We start from the raw sequence: 18,741 nt of genomic DNA on the forward strand, positions 1-18,741 counted from the left end.
CTCTCTCTGTCAAATAAATAAATTAAATTAAATTAAAAAAACAACAACAACATTTGTTTAACTTCTGCTATGCGCCAGTTCTGTGTGGGACACTGGGGGCATAATAATGCAAAAAAAAAAAAAAAAAGAAGAAGAAGAAGAAGAAGAAGAAAAGAAAAGAAAAAAGAAACAAACAAACAAAAAATCTCTCCTGTTCTCAAGGTGCTAGAGGTATAGTGGACGGTGGGGGAAGGGGGACGGAGGTAACAAAACAATGAAACCATCATTGGGTGAGACACAGACCTAAGCTAAGAAAGTTGAGATTTTCATTTAAAAGTCCCCAGTTGAGCAATTCCTATAGATGATTCAAAGTCATCTGTAAGGAATAAGTAAAAGTGATTTGAATTTCCACAGGCAGCTTCCGATTTTATGTGACTCATGAGAAATTCTTGGGATTGGAATCAGAGTCAATGGAATTCAATTTACTAAATACATATCAAGAGGAAAGGGCTCCATGCCCCAATACTTCATACTCCTTTCTCAGGCACAGGATTCTGAGAGCCTCTCTGATGAGTTGACGCAGTCCTACCTGTGGACTACTGGTGGGACAGGCCCCCCAAGAGCTGCCAGCCGGAGGGAAGGGGACTGTGAAGAGGAGAACTGACCACCATTTTCCAACTCAGATGCACCAGCAGGATGACCTGTGTGTAGGAGCCCATCTGTGGAGTTTTCTCAAGTGTGTGGCTGAGACCATGGGCGTGTTCCCTCTAGACAAGCTGCCACGGCCTATGCAGGGATCCGAACTGTTGACGTCTTACATCTGTGAGGGGTGGGGAGGGGGGAGGACACGGTCAGTGCTCATGGCCATCAAAGGACCTGAGTTGCAGGCACGTCTCTGTCGCTCACTGGCCACCTGAGACGGCTCACTTCCCCAGCCACCGACGGCGGACCTTACAATTCCCTTCTCTACGAGGTTCTTCAGGGGCTCGCCAGCCGCATGGAGAAGCTCTGTGGGCAGCCTGTGCAACCAAGCAGGGCCATGTTTCCGGAACCAGCCCTGGCCACATTTTTACATCCTTAGATGGGGAAGCAAGCATCACCTCCTACTAATTTTGGAGGGTGAAAGAAATTGTTGACAGAAACTGAAAGCACTCGTGGTGTTGCCCTACTTTAAACAATCATTTCTTTGCTTTTTTTTTTTTTTTTCCTTCTGTCCTAACTTTTCTAAGCCTAACTGTGCTGAGAGCTAGGGTAACACGATGTACTCACAGGGTGACTGTAAGAATTAACTGAGGTATCGAGTGTCCGCTACGACTAAGGCTGGCCTGGCCTAGGCGGGGCATGTGAAGTCAATCTCCCCGGCTCCTGACTTGCTCCCGTCTTTAGCTCTATGAGCGCATGCAGTGAAAATAAAGATCGGCTGATAACAGCCAACAGTAAGTGAGCACTTACCGTAAGTCAGGCACTGTGTTATGTGCCCCTTTGTGTTACCTCATTTCACTCTCACATCAGCCCTACGGGATGCACACAATTGCTATCCCCCTTTCACAGGAAGGACACAGGAGCACAGAGGAGTTCAGTAACTTGGCCAGAGTCACACAGCTGGGAAAGAGCGCAGCGGGCATGCGTATCCACATGTTCCATTCCTGAATGCTGTACGATGCCGCCTTGTTAGTGTGGCGGAGACACAAACTCTGTCCCAATCCAGCTTGGAAGCGGCTAATGGTAATGAAAGGAAGGTTACCTCTTCTTCTTCTTCTTCTTTTAATAGAGGGAAAAAGAGAACGTGAGCAGGAGCGGGACAGAGGTAGCAGAGAGTCTCAAGCGGACTCCACAACCCAACCCGATGCAGGGCTCGATCTCATGACCTTGAGACCATGAGTGGATCTAAAAACTGAGAACCAGATGCTTAACCGACTGAGCCACCCAAGCACCCTGAATGAAAGTTACTGCTAATTCGTACTAAACCTTAGCCCAAGTGGAGCTTAGTTCCACCTGCTTTTCTCTGCCTTTCTGAGTCATCTAAACGATATGTTTTAGTCTGCTTGTCTCCCTTGATTTGTTTATACTGCTCACCTCCTTAGCAGTAATTTGACTTTTTATACTTTAATAGTTGCTAAATGATCACATGCTTGATTAACACAATACCGTGTATAATAAATAGTAGCCTGGGTCCAGCTGGACATAAAAACTCAGGCCAAACTGGAGGGGGCAGTTAGGCAGGGAGGAGGATCATTTTATGAGTAATATGTTCAGAAATAAACATTTGTCCCTGAAAGGCACAGTGCAAAATAAGAATTTTCCATGTCAAAGAAGGCTGGGGATGGTAGAGACTGTAGCCCCAGACACCATGATCAGTGTGAAACAGAAGTTCCTTGGAGTCAGCACCAAGATGAAGGAGGCAAGGAAGATAAGACCTGGAAGCATCACCATAGAAACCTGTAGTGCTGGGAGATGCACCCAGAAGCACAAGGGAAGGGAGAGCCCAGGCCGAGGGTGGGGGGAGGGGCTGGTGGGCTGCATTTACTTCAAGGGGGCTCTGTCTGGTTCTTGGCCCTGGCATCAGAGACAGGAGTGTCTGGTTTTCATATAAACCGGGGTGTACTCTTCCACACTTGTGCTTTGGGCACTCATCATGCCCTCTGGTGAGCACCAGGATGCAGAGATGAACCAGAGTCCCTCATCCAGGAAATCCCTGCTCAGTAGGGAGTTGACTTGTCTCTCTCCCTCTGCCCCTCCCCCTGCTTGTTGCTCACTCCCCCTCTCAAATAAATAAATAAAATCTTAAAAAAAATAAAGTGAACCAAAGATCATACCTATCCTCAGAAGTTTATCATCTACTGGGTGCCTTATTGACTCAGTAGGTTTAGTGTCTGCCTTTGGCTCAGGTCATGATCCCAGGGTTGTGGGATCGAGTCCCACATTGGGCTCCCCGCTCCTTGGGAAGCCTCTCTGTCTCTCTCTCTCTCAATCTCTCTCATGAATAAATAAAATAAAATACATTCTTAAAATTAAAAAAAAAAGAAGTTTACTGTCTACTGGGACAGACGGACCTACAAGGATATGACAACACACTATATATAATGATTGCTTTTATGGACTTGGGGAAAGCACAGTGAAGAGAATGCCAGTTCCAAGATGATGTCTGGGCTGCAGCTTGGAGCCCAGTGTGGTGATTCCTAGGTGGGCAGCCCTGGAGGGTCCTCATTCCAGCAGAGGAGACTGCATCTGCAAAGACACAGGGATCTGAGCAAGTCTGGCCCGCTCTGGAAAGCATGCTGTTGGACGTGACTGGAGTGGAGGGTCTGTGTGGGAATACAGGGATAGGTGGGGCAGGAGGGGTGAGCAGAAGTCAGGTCATGCATGCATATGCCTTTAGTTTATCCTGAGGGGGCAACCTCCCCTGATGGTTTGCTAAGAAACTTAAACAGGGTGGGCTCTGCCTGCCTGCTTGCCACGGGTCCCCAGAGCCGGACTTTGCCATATCTTTTCGAATTACAGGTCATAAGCCATTAGTAGCTAATGAAACCAACTTAATGCTTTCAAACCATATCTTTAAAAAATAAAAATGAAATAGACCAGAGCAGTGCCTTTCACCTTTCATGTGACCTGTCATGGATGATCTGTTCTTTTTTTTTTTTTTTTAATTCCTTCGTCCTGGACTGATACTTTAGTAAAATGTAATAAAGCAATAAACATGAATTACTAGCAAAGGGATCATGCTCTTGGATGCCACACCAATCTCAAATTGCTATGGAAATGTTTTTTAAAACACTCTTTAGCAGCTTTATTGAGATATAATTTACACAGTATACAATCCAGCATTTCAAGTGCACACTTCAATGATTTTTAATATATTCACAGAGTTGGGGCCCTGCCATCACTGCCAACTTTTGGAACGTTTTCATCACGCTTGAAAGAAAACTTCTACCCATTAGCAGTCAGTCCTCTTTCCTCCAGCACCTCTCCTGCAACCCTCGGCAATCACTAATCTGCTTCCTATCTTTATAGATTTGCCTGTTCTGGGCACTGTGTGCAAATGGAATCGTATGTGATCTTCTGTGATCGGCTGCCCTTTTTTTAAGCATAGTATTTTCAAGTTACGTCCCCATTGGAGTACAGGTCAGTACCCCAGCTCTTTTCATGACCAAACAACATTCCATTGGATAGATAAAGCACATCTTGCCAACCCATCCTTCCATTGATGGACATTGGGTTGTTTCTACATTTTGGCTGTCATGAATCATGCTGCCCGGAACATTCACAGACAAGTTTTTGGGGGGACATATGTATTCATTTCTCTTGGGTACAGACACCTAAGAGTCAAGTGGCTGGGTCATAAGACTCTGTGGTTCTCCTTCTGAGGAACCCCCTATGTTTTCCTGAACAGTTGCACCTTGCCACATTCTCACCCAGTTTCTCAATGTCCTCATCAACACTTAGATCATAGACATCCCCATGGGCGTGAAGTGACACCTCTTTGCGGTTTGCATTTGCATTTCAGCTGATATGTCAAGCATCATTTAATACTCTAAACACTTATTCTGAAGTTCTGCCCTTATCTCCCCTCTGGCGATAAGTAGTTCGTGGACCTCACCGTGAGGAATGCTGGGCTGGAAAATGTGAGTGTATGTCACAGAATGAGGGCAAGTGTTGCTTCAGAAAACTTTTGTCAGTTACATACGTGCGTTGATGTGTCTGGGATTGAGATGTAAAATGTACTTGTGTTCCTTCCTAGCTGAAAACCTCCCCAACATCCATCTTCATGGAGAGTGAGACAGACCATCTTTGCAAAAGGTCCCTGTGCTTCAAACACACAACATGGCAAAGTGCCACTCCCAAGCCCTGGGAAAATCTGATCAGCAGCTTCAAGATAGGAAGCCAATCAAAAAGGGTTTAAATCCCAAAGCAATTTAATTAAAAAATAAAATAGACCCACTCTTTTGAACTCCGTGAAAAGTTTAAAAGGCTATTTCTCTTCTGTTTTAATCTTCTGATCAATTAATTAGATAAAATTTTCAAAACCTGATGTTCTTTCATGAAAACGTGATTGTGTGTGTATGTAGCACTCGTTTATACGTGTGTTCATGTCTTCATGGACAGGCACACACGTGCAAATGTCCTTGCTTTAACAGATGGTGCTGCTTACCCCATATTCTCTGCAGCATTATTCACAATAACTAAGCGGTCCATTGAAAGATGGCTGGATTTAAAAAATGTGATAAACGCATACAGTAGAACATTATTCAGTCTTAAAAAAATATAAGGACATGGGGCACCTGGGTGGCTCAGTGGGTTAAGCCTCTGCCTTCAGCTCAGGTCATGATCCCGGGGTCCTGGGATTGAGCCCCGCATCTGGCTCTCTGTTCAGCAGGGAACCTGCTTCCCTTCCTCTCTCTCTGCCTGCCTCTCTGCCTACTTGTGATCTCTCTCTGTCAAATAAATAAATAAAAATCTTTAGAAAAAAAAATAAAGACATCCCATCACCTGCTGCAACATGGATAAACCTTGAAGACGTCACGCTGAGTGAAATAAGCCAGTCACAAAAGGAAAATGTGTGGTTCCACTTACATGAGGTACTGGGGTGGTCAAATTCATAGAGACAGGAAGTGGGGTGGTGGGGGCCAAGGGCTGGGGGAGGGGGCATGGGGAGTTGTTATCCAGTGAATTCAGAGTCTCAGTCTGCAAGGTGAAAAAGTGCTAGAGATCCATTACTCCACAGTGTGAAAATGCTTAATATTGCTAAACTATACACTTAAAGACAAAAATGGTGAAATTTATGCTATGTATTTTTTACCACAATTTAAAGTAAAAAAAAATTTTTAAGATTTTATTTATTTGACCGATTTATTTACTTATTTATTTATTTGACAGAGAGTGAGAGAGAGAGCACACAAGCAGAGGCAGAGGGAGCAGCAGGCAGGAGAGAGAGAAGCAGACTTCCCACTGAGCAAGGAGCATGATGTGGGACTCGATCCCAGAGACTCTGGGATCATGACCTGAGCCAAAGGCAGCCACTTCAACAACTGAGAAACTCTGGCGCCTCTAAAATAAAAAATTTCTAAAAGACAATGATCCTTGGAAGCCACATCACTTCCCAGATAGAACCTGGGTGTGGAATGCTGACACAACTGGCTTTAAACCCCCGCTCTATCTCTTCAAAGTTATGAGCTGGATGAAGGCTATCAACCATTGACACCTGAGCTGTTTCAGCAGAAAAATAGCTGGTTCTCAACGCCGACAGGTGGGTCAGCTGGGAGAAGAGCGCCCGGCAGAGCTGGAGAGAAATCCCAAGTGTTGTGCCTTCCACGTGCAGGAATGCAACCTACAGCCCCTTCCCATCGCACCCCTGCCTGTCCGTTGTCTGATCTGGGGCAGCCAGTTGAGAGAGTTGTGGCAGTAGTGCCGGGACCCCCTGTGCAATCACAGGGGGCCCCTCTCCCCTTGTTTTGAGTGACTCTCAAAACAAGATCTCTTGCTCCTTGGAAAATTCTCTGAAGCTCAGAAGCATCCAGTCTTGGGGTTCCTTGTGAGAGTCTTTTACCAGCTCAGCCTGGCTTCCTGCCTCCTCAGAGGCAGCCAGAGACAAACAGTGGGATTTTAGGTGTGTTCCAAGAGCAACAGTGGGGACTTTCTGTACCCAGGAAAACTCCCTGGCCAGTCAAGTCCTCATCCCTTGGCTCAAGGCTTTGCCCTCATAAAACACACATTCCCGAGATCATACTAATACTCTTACAATTAAATACTTTCACAGTTTCCTGAGTTTTCATACACAGGATACTTATCCAACCTTATCACTGCCTGTGAATGTGGGGTTATAATCTCTGCTTTTACAAATGAAAATTTTAATGAACACCTACTACACTTCAGGCACGATTCTAGGCTGTTTCTCCCAGGTTAGCGGTCTCTATTTAGTAAGCGGCCCAGGGAAGACACAGAGCCTGGTCTTCTGCATGCGGTGCTTTCCCCAGAGTCTTTTGTGCTTTAGTGTGAACCATCAGGCCCCTTGCAGGAAGCAGGGTTTCCTGGGGCAAATCACACAGCAGAAGGGTACTTAAAAGAGGCAGGCCCACCAAACTGAGGAGTGTGTAGTCGGGGCGGCAAGATGAGGGGGCCACAGGAATGGGGAACCCAGGACCACCATGACCTCAGCTCGGGGACAACGTGCCCTGCCTGAGGTTGCTGGGCCCTGTCCGTTATGCATTAGACCGTCTCTGAGAGAGTGGCAAGGTGCCCGCTGGAGAGGCAGACAGACGTGGACTAAAGTCTCTGTGCGCCTCTGAATCCGTACAATGGGATACTCTGAGTGTCCCGCCCTTGGTGCTTGTGAGGATTCACAGAAACGATGTATGCGAAACATTCAACACACCCCCTGAAGGGTGATGAGAGCTTGGGGAGTGCCCCCAGGGCCACACCGGTTCTTCCCTTTGGAGACCCCTACCCCAACCTCCCTGTCTCATCTAGACCTACCCCAGGCAAACCTCCACCCCTGAAAAAGCTGCAGGGAATTGCATTAAGATGAGAGCGGTGCGGACAGCAGGGAAGGGAGAGGAGCAAGACGGCAACAGAAAGATTCCACCACCCCCCTGTCCTCACTAAGGACAGGCTGACCCTCAGGCCTGGCACTGGGGACTAAATCTGAACTCCCTCTTTCCTGTTTACTCCACCAGCATCTTGGCATTCAACTTGGCCCGAGGGAGAGGAGCTGTGGGTTCGGCCTCAGTCCTTAGTGTTGCCCAAGGCCCTGGGCTGGGAAAGCCACTGGTCCAAGTCTCCCAGAGGGGCTGTCCCATCCTGTAGATGGGCTACGAAAACAGAAGAAAGATCTAGAGCTGGTAGGTTATGGGGAAGGCCTTGCTGGGTTCACACTATCCAAGGAGTGTTCGACACAAGCTCAGTCTGATGGGGTATCAGACACCTTCTTTCTAGGGCTGCTAGTCACATCCAGATGAAGTCAGGGGTCCTTGGAAATCTTACCCTTTCCCACCTGCCCTGGAACTTTCTCATCACAGTGGGGAATGTCCCACGGTAGCTGCCAACTGTCACTTGGGGAGATACCCTAACCCACACCCCATCCAACTCCAGGTCTCTTCAGCAAGACAACAGAGAAGGGGTCTTCCTGTGGAGGCAGTATAACATGGTGGGAAGACCAGGGGCTTTGCAGCCAATAGACTTGTGTTGTAGCCATAATATTTACTGAAAGTTCTTCAACCTTTTGAAACGTTGGTTTACTCACATCTGTAGTGACTATAGCAACAGTTACTCTGTAAGGTTGTTGTGGGTCAGAAATAAGATGACATGGGAAAGTACCTAACATACTGGGTACATATAAAAGATACCAATCCATGTTGTTTCCTTCCACTGCTTCCGGAGGGCGAGTCACAAGCCATAGCTCAGTCAATCAACCAATTAGCATCCTGTTCCTCTAAGGGTGTTATTTGGTGCCCCGGAAATGATTAAAAGGAGAAGAAGAAATTGTCTCAGCCCTGGAAAAACTCCCATAATACATAGTCCATAATACATGGACTCTACTTGCAAACCAAGATGGTGTCACCCATGCCTCCTCTGGGTCCTGCGGACACTGGGAAGCCACGAGTGCTGCTCTCAGGGGGCTGGCGTGGCGACCAGGAGTTACTTTTCGAGAAGAAAGTGGGGGCTGCCACACTCACTCAGGGCATCCTGTCTTTCTGCTGAGGAGGAACTCCCCAGATGGGTCTATTAATTATCAAAAGCCCTCTCCTAAAACGAAGCCATGATTTCAAGAAGGCTCTGGCTGTGTCTGCCACAGGCAGAGTTGCACCTCTGCCAACCGGGCTGCCATGGACAAATGCATTCTCGCTGAGGAAGGGACGGGGCCAGTGCTCCTCTCCATTAGATCCCTAGGCACGGGGTGGGGGTGCCCAGCTGTTACTGGAACAAGGGCAAGAAGCTGATGACAATTTTGTGCGCAACGATGTGAGACTCTGGGCACGTGCAGGCACAGCTGCGATGGGACCCAGGGGACAAAGTGAGCCACCCAGGTGGGAAAGGCCACACCCCTGATGAACGTATCTTGCCCTCCTGTATACTTGTATACCTTGTATACTCCTGTATACCTTGTATACTTACCTCCTGTGGGAAGTAATGGCTGGCACATAGGAAAGCTGTTAATAGCAAAAGAGCTGAGCAGACACAGGAGCCACACTGCCTAGGTTTGGAGCAAGCCACTGAACTTCACTGCTTTAGTTTCTTTGCCCGCAAAATGAGGATGAAGTCCCTGCTCCCCGGCAATGCGTGGAGAGTGCTGGGGACAGGGCCCAGCACAGGGAACGTTCTTTCTACATAGGTGTCAGCTGTTATTTTTTTCAGTCATCTAAAATATTTGCCTGTCAGTGAATTCTCCCACGTTTTCTTGTATCATTACTGACTTAAGAAAACCTGGCCAGCTCTTTTTCCATTATCCCACTTCCCATCTCTATTTCCTGCCCATTGGCTATCATTAGGCCCTTCTTGGGAGTGGTGAAAACCACGTTGAATTTTCAAGCAGCTGCGGGAAGGATGGACGTGAGACAAGAGTGGTGAGAAGCTGAGCGATGGCTAGGACCCTAGTACTAGTAATAATTTAGCTGTGGTGTGAAGAGGGCACAGCTGTGGATAAAATCCCAGAAAACTTCGAGAACAGGCCCTAGTTCAAAGCTACCTTGAATCAAGGGTAAACAGAATTCGGTGGTGACACTGATGATCAAAATAAGTGGCCAAGGCACCTGGGTGGCTCAGTCGGTTAAACGTCTGCCTTCGGCTCAGGTCATGATCCTGGGGTCCTGGGGTCGAGCCCCGTGTGAGCTCCTTGCTCAGAAGGAAGCCTGCCTCTCCCTCTGCTTTCCAACCCCCACCCCCTTCTCAAGCTTGCTTTCTCTCTCTTGCAAAATAAATAAATGAAATCTTTTTAAAAATGGCTAAAATTGACCATCAGTAGAATTCTATTATAATTTACTCATCTTAAAAAGAGAGGAAGAAGGGGAAAATTGACAATCTCATTTTATGATTAGTTCTGAGGCAATGGGTTGGGTAAAGTTTGCAAATACTCTCATTTTCTACTGTATCTCCATAGATTGTTGTCAATTAGCTAGTTCCAAAATAATTTACAATTTTTTAACATTTATAAAAGCATTTTTGGTTCACAAAGCCCACTTACACAATTGACCTTATTTTTTTCTTCAAAAAATTCAGCTGCACTGAAGCTTCGGCTATGAGACACGATAACGTACTGTTTAAGAATATGGCTCTGGAGTTGGAGACCTGGCCTTCTAGCTGTGTGACCTGTGGTAAGTCACTTACCCTCTCTGCACCCCAGTTTCTGCATCTACAAAATGGGGGCAATAATACAACTCCGGTCATGGTCTTGCTGAGTAACATGGTAAGTCCCCTACAAAGGTTAGCCATTGTCATGAACATCCGGAACTTTACAGTGTACAAAGCTCCCTCCCTTTCTTACCTGACCTTCTTTGATACTCACACATTTGTCACACAAGCCCTTGCAATCCACCCTGTAGTTAAACCACAGGCTGTCCAGGTACAGCATTCCTCAGGAATTGCCTCCATCTCGAAACCCAGGTTCAGTCAGGGCAGTGATGTTCAGCACCATCTGTAAGAGGAGAGAGGGGTGGACCTGAGTGAGTCGCCCTGCTGAGCCCTGGAGGCATGGCATGAGCTCAGTTCCCCATGCCCTCGGGCCCCCTGATCTGAGTGGCCTTCTAACTTAAACCGTTCTTCAATCATCTGTCCAGGGCAACAGGCCAGACCAGAGCTGCACTGAGGCGCCAGCCTACATGGCCTCCTGGCCGATGAGAGATGCTCTTTCTCTCCACGCCAGAATCTTGGTCTCACATGGCTTAGCCTGGCCCTGCTGACAGGAGGCTCACAAAGGGGCCCCCACAAACAGGGCTCCACAAGAGAATCTGTCTCATGGCCTGTTTTCCTCAGCCATGCCGCTGAGACCTGCACAGAAGAAGGAAGACAGCCACGACCAGAAGGCAGACGTAAGCACGGTATACCGGGCCCAGCTGCCAGGGCTCAGGGGCAGACGGGGTCCCGCGGGGAGAACGGGGATGCTGCCAGACTCCTGGGGAAACAGAAGACTTCTAAGAGATGGAGGTTTGGAGGAGCAGTCTGAAAGGGTGCCTGGGGAAGGGCAGGGTGTGGTAGGGATGAGAAGGGACCATGAATGCATGAGGCAGGCATGGAAATGGGCTCAGTCCGTGGCAGGGCCAGCAGTGGTGACCTGGCTGCAGTGGAAAATCCCCACTAGAGGCGAGAACTCCATTCAACAAATATTTATGGCACCTACTCAGTACAAAGAAGCGGGCCAGGCTGAGTCACTGGGCACGGCCCTGTGCTGGCACCATGGCATCACTGACAGAGTGACTTTCAGGGTCCCTGGAGCAGATGAGGGGCTGGGAGAGGGTGCAGGAGCCAGGTCAGGTGCCAAGGACCCCCTGGGCCCCAAGAGACACCTCAGCCACATGGGGACGTGAGCTCAGCAGCCCACTGGGGGCGCCCCCACCCTTGGCAAGAACTGCTGAGTCACAGACCCCTCAGGACACTGCCAGGGCTAAGCTAGGGTGTCCCTGGGGGCTGGGGGAACTGAATCTGCTACCATAGTACAGCTCGGAGAGAGCAGGTCTGAGGAGAGACATCACCAGGGGCTTAGAGCTACAAAGTCCCTTTTCTTTCCCCCTCCAGCCTCACCTCCTCGAGCAGGCCCAAGTGTGGTGTGTGGGGCAGGGGGGTGAGGGAATGTGAGGGTGTGGGGGGAGTGAGGGAGGTGCAGGTGGCTCTGTCTGCTCCCTTCACCTGTTTTCCACCCTGTCCTTCTCCCCACATCCTCAGGTGTCCACCCACTTCCGGCCTCCCTGGCCAGCTGTCCCACTGTCCTATTTGCCTCAGGGGTCCTATCCCCCTGGTCAGGGTGCACAGGGTACCCTGGCCCTACCCCTCCTGCATCATGGTCCCAGCGTCCAGAAGCAGCACTATAGCACCCCGCCATTCTAGATTCAGGCCCTGGGCTCAACACCCCTGGGATCTCCCAAGCAGGCCCCCCAAGACACAGGTTGGGCACCAGTGGACCCCAACCAAAGTGACCCCACAGAGAGGATAGTAGAGGTTAGAAGCCTCACCTTCGGCCTGAACACTGGCCTGCCTGGTGAGAGCAGCCTTTCTGGGGCGCTTCCCCAGGAAATGGCACCTGAAAAGGTCAGCGCACAAGCGGGCTGTTGCCGCTGTGTAAGCCCACGGATGCTGCAAATTTGCAGAATTATTTACAGACTGCGAAGCACGGTCACATCTGGTCCTCACAGCAACCCCAGGGCCGCACTGATCCCATCGTACCAAGAAGGAAACTGAGGGTGTTAAGTGGCAGCTGTCAGGTGACAGAACCCCGAACCCAGGCCTGCCTGATTCCAGGACCCACACTCTTTACCTCAGACCAGGGTTCTCTTACTCCTCACCCAGCGTCAAGTCCAGGGGATGGGTGGATGATTGCAGCCCCCTCTAAGGCAATCCCCTCCCTGCTCAATAGTCTTCATGCCTTCCCCACCCCTTGTGCCTCCTCTGGTTACCCTGGCCCCTGTGTGCCACAGACCCTTTGTCTGGAAATCCCCTTCTTGTTCTCTCTTCACAGCGAGTCACTACTCTTTCTTTAGGAAATGTCACCCCCTCTGTGAAGCCTCCTTGTACAACTGGGCAGAGCCAGCCCCTCTCCCAGGGCCCCCACATGTCTCTGCCCCTGGACCCCTGCATGCTTGGACAGGGACTCACTAAGCAGGAATTGACCACCTGTGCATCTGTGCCCTCCACTCCGCCCATCAGCCTAAAAGTCCTGTTCCTCTCTGTCCTCAGTGGCTGCTGGTGGATGGAAGGGAGGAGGGAAGAAAGGCCAGCCAGAGAGATTGGTCTTGTGTCATTAAGAAAGAGTTTGCATCAGGAGGGGCACCCTGTCATCCTGAGAAGTGGGAGAAGCTGAGGCCAGGAGAAAGAATGACTTCACTGAGGCTCGAGCCACCCGAGGGTCACATGCCCGCCTCATTCCAGCCTCCCCCGTGAGGACATTACTCAACAGCCCTCAGCTCCACCCCTTGTCATTGCTCTACTCAAGGAAGGGACTGCTCATGGAGTCATCTTTCCTGCCCCCCCCTTTTTTTCCACTGTCCATGGAGTCTCCCTAGAGCCACCTTTGCCCTCACTGCTGTTCCTGTCCCTCTGCCCCCAGAGGAGCCTCCTGGGTTCTCCCTCTGACCTCCCTCCCCTCCTCCAGTGGAGCCAAGGGAGCAGCCAAGCCTGAATCAGTGACTCACTCTGGCCTTCAGGGCCCTGAGTTTGGTGAGGACAGTGGTGCCAGCAGTCCTCTTGCCCTCCCTTTCTAGAGCCAAGGGCCAACATTCTAGCCCTGCTTCCTGCAGAGCCAGACCATTCCCAAGTGGGACCCTGAAACAGAGATCCAGGGAGCCCCAAGGGAAGGCTGTCCAGACCTGCCGAGTGTCTGAGCCATGACGTGGATAACCTCTGACAGCCCCCACCTACACGATTATGCCCCTCATCCTCTCGCCCTGCTGGGATGCTTGATATTCTACCACTAGAATCCATTCCTCTGACAAAGCCCTAGGCTTTAGCTACCTTCTTGGGAAGCCCAGCTGGTGTTGGTTGGTGACTTACATCTCTCTGAGGAGCCAGCTGGCAGAGACGGAGCCTAGAGGAAAGGGCAAGTCTGGAAGAGGGCACCGGCCCCTGGGAATGACCTCAGAACCAAGGCTGCCCTGGGCTTCTCAGGCTGGGATGGCCAGAAGCCAATGATACCATTACCTGAAAGAGAAAGGAGATGCAGGGCGCCTGGGTGGCTCAGTGGGTTAAGCCGCTGCCTTCGGCTCGGGTCATGATCTCAGGGTTCTGGGATCGAGTCCCACATCGGGCTCTCTGCTCAGCAGGGAGCCTGCTTCCTCCTCTCTCTCTCTCTCTCTGCCTGCCTCTCTGCCTACTTGTGATCTCTCTCTGTCAAATAAATAAATAAAATCTTAAAAAAAAAAAGAAAGGAAATGCAGGCTTGACCTGCCCATCCTGCCTTGGGGCTCCCTGGACACTAGAACCCAAGGGAGGGGCCTGGTGTGACATGGCTGGCACTGAAGAGGTTAACCTGGACTGCCCAGCTTCCTGCAGAAAGACCCTCGCTGCTCCAGTACCTTCTGGGTGGAAACAGAGGTGGGGACCTGGTGCTTGTCCAGCTTCCCTGGGCAGCCCCTCACCCACTCCCTCACCCCCCCACCCCCCACCCCTGTCTTGAATGCTTGTCCCAACCCCAGAAGCAACCAGTACTGGCACGGGGCACAGGCAACTGAGTCATCTGCCCACACCACAGCCTCCCCAGCCTCACTTATGGCGGCCCCATCTGTTTCCCTGCGAGCCTGCTCGTCTTTCCAGCCAAGCCGGCCCCACTCCAGCTCTGGGAAGGACGACCTGTCTGGCCCCAGCAGGGACCGTTACACCACTGAACAGTTGTTCAGGTTGCTCACTGTCGAATTCCTCCTCGAAGTCTGTGGATACCGTGCTCTGACAGGCACGGCCTGACCGCTCTCCCCATGCCACGCCTGTAGCCAGGTGGGGCTTTTCCAGAAGCAAGGGTGACCACATCACACACCTGCTTCAATCCTTCAATGCCTGCCCATTGCCCTCGACTGGAGGCCTTGCCCTGCAACCCGGCATTCAGGGCCTCCCCAGTCTCACGGCTGGAATGTGATCCACCCCTTGCGCCTCGCCTCTCACTCTTCCTCTGCTCCAACTGCCCAGCAGACTTGCAATTCACTGAAAAGGCTCTGCTCTCTCACCTGCCCTTGTGCATGCTATTCCCATCCCTAGGGATGCTTTTCCTTTCATTCCTGGCCTGGTTCCTTCATCCTTAAAGGACCTGCACTCTAGGCCTTTCCTGACCTGCCGGCAAGATGTGATATTTCCTATCACCCTCACAGCGCAGGCCCTACTCTTAGGCAGGCAGGAACCGGGTCCCAACACAGTTTCAGGGGCTTTGGTGGGCCTTGGGTCCAGCGGCCCACCACAGCACACCACCTGGCCGGTTGTCAGGTGGCAGAGATCAGGCTGAGGGAAGTCATGAAGCCTGAAGGCTGACTGGCCACGTGACCTGGATGCCCTAAGGATTTAACTCTTTCAGAAAAGAATAAGAAGCCTCTGGAGAGTTTCTGGGGGCCATCCTCATTAGCTATACCCTTAAGCAAACCTTCTCACCCATCCCTGTTGTACAACCCTTCTCTCTTCACCCATCCCCACCCAGCTGGGGTCACCAAGCCAGCAACTACCTAGAAGTTCCCAGTCTCCGAGGGAGATCTCCTCCGTGGCTACCCCCAAGACTTTCCCAAGCCCCTCCCTCACGCCTCCCCCTGCTCTTCTTTCCAGGGCAGGAAGGAGGCCCAGCTGAACACAAAGGGAGAATTCTCTGGCTCCCCAAGGTCTGAGGCTTTTGACGTCCTGAGGCGCCCTGGGGATGACCCCAAGGCCAAGAAGGAGAAAAACCGGGGGTGGGGGAGGGCAGTTATGCTAAGAATGTGGACTCTGGAGTAAACTCACCTGATTCAACTTCTGGCACCAGCCCGGGGTTAGGAGGTGAGTCCTGCTCTCCTCATCTGTAGAATGGGCTAACAATGGTGCCTGTAAAGTTCTCAGCACGGAGCCAGTGAATGGCAGCCACAACAGACCTGGGGCAACAGCCCCCTGCCTGGGAGATAGCCCGCTGCCAGCCAGGCCCATGGGCATGCACAGCCTCTCTGCCAAGACCCCCAGGCCCAGAAATCACATGCCCACCACCTCCACCTCCTGACCACACGCAGAGAAGCGGAAAGACAGTAAGGGCCACACAACCAGCCCACTGGCTCACCCCTTAAATGCTCTTCCCCATTGCCCAGGCATCCCAGGCTCCTAGCTCTTGACCTTTCTGTTCTGTCTTACCCTGCTCCCACCCCCCTTGGCATCCCCTGAAGCCGGTTCCTTTTCCCGGCTGAGCATACTTGCCTGCCTTATCTCTTTCTGGCTGGTGAAGCTGGGCCCATGGGGAGGTATGGGGTTGGCAAGGGCATGATGCCTTGATGTCTCATGGTCTTGCAAAGGCCCAAGTGTCCATGCCCATCTGAGTTCCTAAAAGCCATTGTCTAGTGCTGGGGGGTGGGGAGCTCTACTGCCATATACCCACCCCATCCCCAACCCCCATGGTCCCCACAGCGGCTGCCACCCTCAGCAAAGTCCTTGGAGGCTCAGCTCTGCACTTAATTAGCTGGGTGGCCTCTGCAGACTGAGGATCTGCCTCTCCAGAATGGGTGCCACCATGCCTTACCAGCTGTGGGCAGACAGATTGCTCACCCTGCTGGGCGGATATTAGGAAGCCAAAAGGGGAGAAGGGGAGTCTATCCTCTCTGCTCAGAACCAATTGAAATGGAACTGCCAACCCCGCCTAAAGGGACAGAACAGAGCCAGGCAGCAGGGGAGGCAGTGCCCAAACAGAGGTCACAAGGCGAAGACTACACTGAGAGCTCTTGTCCCAAAAGGCAGACCCAGGAAGATAGAATCTTTTAATGACATGCTCAGGCTTCCTGGGCTGCCGGCCAGGGTACACCCAGCCCTCGGCCTCCCCCACAGGCCCAGCAGCAACACTGCCTCCCTCTGCCCAGACTCCCTCTGGGGAAAGAGGGGTCCAGGGCCGCTGGGACAGAGGAAAGGAGGCAGCAGCCCCAGCAGAGGCTGGACCTGGAGCTCTTGTCTCTGAGGAGCGGGTGGGGGTGAGGGTGAGCTGTGGGGTCTGGATCAGTTCCGGGCTCCCCCTCAGGACGCAGCCACTCGTGCTCTGCCAAGATCTGGCTGCGGCCTGGGGTGAGAGCACCCCTCCCCCTCCCTACTGACACCCAAACGCTCTCTGGCCAGCTCATTTGTCAGCTGCACCCAAGCGGGTTACAAAAACATTAAGCTGGGCACTTGGGTGGCTCAGTCCTTTAAGCGTCTGCCTTTGGCTCAGGTTATGATCCCAGGGTCCTGGAATCAAGTCCTGCATCGGACTCTAGGGAGGGAGCCTGCTTCTCCGTCTGCCTCTCTCTCTCTGTCTCTCATGAATAAATAAATAAATAAATAAATAATCTTCAAAAGCATTAAGCAGCCCCAAGTGGGAGCAGAGTGGGGTGGTACTGCGGGTATGTTAACCCAGGGAGCCCTCCTCTCCTACCCAAGGTTCTTGCAGTATGTTTTCAATGTGCTAGTGTTGCTGGGCAAAAACCTGGGTCAGGCCCACGCAGTCCAGAGCTGCCAAGCTGTGATCCCCTTGGCTGGTTGCCTTCCACCTCTGAGAGATCCAGCACTGATACCAAGAAACACCCTGGTTCAGGGAAGCAGGAGCCTGTCTCCAGGGAGTTCCCCAGGGGCCGGGCTCTGCCCTTGAGAGGAGGAACTTTCCTATGCTATGTCTTCGAAATCAGGCAGCCACCCTGAGATGTGTATTTTTTTTAGCCCAAGAGAATAGAGTCTCAGGGAGAGCAGATGGCTGGGCAGGAGGTGCAGACCAGGAGGGCTGGACTTGGCTGCTTAGGGCTTGCTGCCTCCCCCAAGGAAGCTCAGATTAATACAGCAGTAAGGCGTTTACAAAGGGCTTTCCCCTATCAAAACGCATCTAATTTCTTGGCTTACAGAGGGGAATCTGGGATACGGAGAAAGGAATACCTGGGAGAATGAGGACAAGGCCGAGTCTCCTCACTCCAAGTTCTAGGCTGTTCATCTCAGCCAGTCAGACCAGCCCTGTGAAGGTGCAGCCAGAGTGGGCGCCTGTCCTCTTCACCCCAGGGCACAGGGGAAGGGTCCCTCTGCCCCACCCCTCCCCCCCTAGGGAAGGGAGAAGAGGGAGGCTCCTTGGCTCTCCTTCCGGTCTTGGCAGCCAGAGCCATCCCAGGGCACCTGGTCTGTTTCTCCACCCAGCTGTCAGGTAAACCTGAGCAAGATAAAGCCAGGTTTGGCCCCGAGCCTGAGCCTAGGGACTTTACATTGGTTTCTCTTGGGCACCCATCCGAGGCCCAAGTGGGGAAGGCAAACGGTCATTCCCCACCCTGCTCAACAGTCACCGCCTTTGCAAAGGCTGCAGCAGGAAGATGAGGCGGATGGCATGAGGGGAGAGTTGGCTGGGAAGACCCTTCTGGGCCCCTGCAGCTCTGACCTGGAGAGAGCCAATGGTTCTCCTGCTGGGGAGGCCCTGGTCTCAGCCTAGGTCCCTGCCCAAGACAGCTCACTTTGCACAGAGAGAGGTCTCAGCCACCAGCTGGCCGACTGTAGCCTCTCCACCCCATTCCAGCCAGCCAACATACTATGGGAGGTAAGAGCCTCCCTGCCACCCTTCAGCCCAGGTTCAAACCTCAGCTCAGCCACCTATTAGCTGTGTGACTTTGGACAAGTTTTTAACCTGTTTTCTCACCTGTAAAATGAGGACAATATGATAGTACCTACCTGATAAGATAAATCATGGGAAGTATATGAGTGCCTGACACATTGTGAGAACTCCATAATCAGTTCGTTTATTATTACAGTTGACCCTTGAACAATGGGAGAGGTCAGGAGTGCTGAACTCTAATGCAGTAAAAAATCCATGTATAACTTATGACTCCCCCCAAAAACTCAGCCACAAATAGCTTCCTATTGACCAGAAGCCTTACCAATAACACAGTTGATTAACACGTTTTTTACATTACAGATGGTCTA

The sequence above is a fragment of the Mustela putorius genome, unplaced genomic scaffold (genome assembly GCF_011764305.1).
Source record: "Mustela putorius furo isolate JIRA1106 unplaced genomic scaffold, ASM1176430v1.1 tig00000585_pilon_pilon_pilon, whole genome shotgun sequence".
NCBI lineage: Eukaryota > Metazoa > Chordata > Mammalia > Carnivora > Mustelidae > Mustela > Mustela putorius.